Source organism: Lissotriton helveticus, chromosome 1_2, assembly GCF_964261635.1.
Source record: "Lissotriton helveticus chromosome 1_2, aLisHel1.1, whole genome shotgun sequence".
NCBI lineage: Eukaryota > Metazoa > Chordata > Amphibia > Caudata > Salamandridae > Lissotriton > Lissotriton helveticus.
In genome coordinates, this window is record NC_136058.1 from 376,751,494 (window position 1) to 376,753,993 (window position 2,500).

The 2,500-nt window shown below is 47.7% G+C and overlaps 4 non-coding genes across 4 annotated transcripts; 1 reads left to right on the top strand and 3 right to left on the bottom strand.

Annotated features, from left to right (window-relative positions):
- Positions 1-858: 858 nt before the first annotated feature.
- Positions 859-930, bottom strand: TRNAW-CCA (transfer RNA tryptophan (anticodon CCA)). The gene has a single exon. It is a non-coding gene; the product is annotated as a tRNA-Trp (tRNA).
- A 248-nt stretch (positions 931-1,178) lies between these two features.
- Positions 1,179-1,252, bottom strand: TRNAN-GUU (transfer RNA asparagine (anticodon GUU)). The gene has a single exon. It is a non-coding gene; the product is annotated as a tRNA-Asn (tRNA).
- Positions 1,253-1,459: 207 nt separating this feature from the next.
- TRNAG-GCC (transfer RNA glycine (anticodon GCC)) lies at positions 1,460-1,530 on the top strand. Its single transcript has one exon. It is a non-coding gene; the product is annotated as a tRNA-Gly (tRNA).
- Positions 1,531-1,601: 71 nt separating this feature from the next.
- TRNAW-CCA (transfer RNA tryptophan (anticodon CCA)) lies at positions 1,602-1,673 on the bottom strand. The gene has a single exon. It is a non-coding gene; the product is annotated as a tRNA-Trp (tRNA).
- Between the last annotated feature and the right edge of the window lie 827 nt (positions 1,674-2,500).

Genomic DNA, 2,500 nt, shown 5'->3' on the forward strand with positions numbered 1-2,500 from the left:
TGGAGAAAGAGATTGGGGAGAGAGCAAATAGGGGAAGGCCCATGGTGCACACTTTATTTTACATAAAAGCTGGGGCTTGTGGGAGGACAGGGACAAGAGGGTTCTCAGGGAAAGAAATCCCAGGAGTATTGATGGCTAGGCCCTGAAACACAACAATCCCGGATTGGCAAGGCACGATATGCCTGTGCAACAGGCCTGACCCTAGGCTTCCGGAGTTCTTGGTCACAAAAGGCTCCAGTGATCTAAGCCCGACCAGGGCTGTGCCCGACCAGGGCTGTAGGCCGCGTTGGGAGCGCGTTAGGGATGCGTAAAGGGACGCAGGGCGCAGAACTCTGCCCGTTTCACCCCAGCATTTAGGGGAGGACACAGAATCTGGGAAAGCCAGTGGGAAGGATTTTCCAGGAGGAGAGTTCAGTGAGATAATCTGAAACACAATAGTGCTGGTGATCTGGCGGGTGCATTCTGTGAACCACTTTTGTCGGGAGCAGCCTGCCATCATGCCCTGATAAACACAACTCTAGTCCCAAGCCAGTGACCTCAGCAAATGCAAAGACATTCATAGTTATAGTCTCCTGCATCTGATTCTTGCCATCTTCATGTGAAACGTTGGCGTTATCATGTCTGCTGCGCACACTTTGTTCATATGTGTACAATTTAAGTGTGTGCACCTGATCACTGTCTTGGGCAGAGCTCTGCCTGTGAACAACCCATGTGAAGCATTGGTGGTTCAGTGGTAGAATTCTCGCCTGCCACGCGGGAGGCCCGGGTTTGATTCCTGGCCAATGCAAGACTGCTTTCTTTTGACTTTGTTTTCGAAAGGAAATATATGACCTCAGTGGGGAATAAAATGGTAAGCAGTGACCCCGACGTGATTTGAACACGCAACCTTCTGATCTGGAGTCAGACGCGCTACCGTTGCGCCACGAGGTCCTTACACTTACAGCTTTCGGAGCCAGATCAACAAATGCTGTGGGCCTTTTGACTTATTTTCCCCTCCTCATATGCCTACAGTTGTATTACAGAGCTTGACCTTTTGTTTTCTATCCTAATTATGAAATTGACTGCAGGTGCCGAGAGAACGCAGAGAATTGAAATATTCAGGGAAAGGGTGTCCAGCAGGAGAGAGCAAAGGTATGTATCTGTTTTCCATTCAAGTGTTTCATTCAGGCAAAATAATACATCCCTGGGTGGGCTTGAACCACCAACCTTTCGGTTAACAGCCGAACGCGCTAACCGATTGCGCCACAGAGACGAGTGACTACAGCATCTTTCCTTAGACTCAAAATATATCTTGATATGTATGTGCCTGCCTGGAGCTTGTCTTATATAAGCCATCATCATGTGAAACTTTGGCGTTGTCATGTCTGCTGCGCACACTTTGTTCATATGTGTACAATTTAAGTGTGTGCACCTGATCACTGTCTTGGACAGAGCTATGCCTGTGAACTCCCCATGTGAAGCATTGGTGGTTCAGTGGTAGAATTCTCGCCTGCCACGCGGGAGGCCCGGGTTCGATTCCTGGCCAATGCAAGGCTGCGTTCCTTTGACTTTGTTTTCGAAAGGAAATATATGAACTCAGTGGGGAATAAAATGGTAAGCAGTGACCCCGACGTGATTTGACCACGCAACCTTCTGATCTGGAGTCAGACGCGCTACCGTTGCGCCACAAGGTCCTTACACTTACAGCCTTCAAGCCAGATCAACAAATGCTGATGGCCTTTTGACTTATTTTCCCCTCCTCATATGCCTACAGTTGTATTACAGGGCTAGGCCTTTTGTTTTCTATCCTAATTATGAAATTGACTGCAGGTGCAGAGAGAACGCAGAGGATTGAAATGTTCAGATAAAGGGTCTTAAGCAGGAGAGAGCAGAGGTACGTATCTGTGTTTCATTAAAGTGTTTCATGCCGGCAAAAAGGATACTTCCCTGGGTGGGCTTGAACCACCAACCTTTCTGTTGACAACCGAACGCGCTAACCATTTGCACCACAGAGGTTAATAACTGTAGCACAGTTCCTGAGACTCAATATATATCTTGATAATTGTGTGCCTGCCTGGAGCTTGTGTTATATAATGCGTCTTTATGCCATACAGCATTTCTCATTTGCTTAGTGTCTTGTTATTGTTGGACGTAATGATGAATAGACTACTGTCTAATGGTCTTAGAGCCAGTATTACTACCGGTCCCAGTGTATGAGACACATACATGACTTTTCTGTTGCCTGCTTAGCATAGCTCCCTGCTCCTCTGTAGGTGTGCTACCAGCCAGTAAGGCGTGTGCCTTGCCCATCAGATGTGTTATGTTAGACTTGACTTCTCTGTGAGCAAAGTCTCCCTCCCATAGCAGGTGCTTTCTCTGAACTCTTGACTTGTAAGACTGCTGGGAAAGGCCCTCCCTAGCCCCTCACTCAGATAGATACATTTACCTTCAGAGCTCAGCTTTGGAGAAAGAGATTGCGGAGAGAGCAAATAGGGGAAGGCCCATGGTGCACACTTTATTT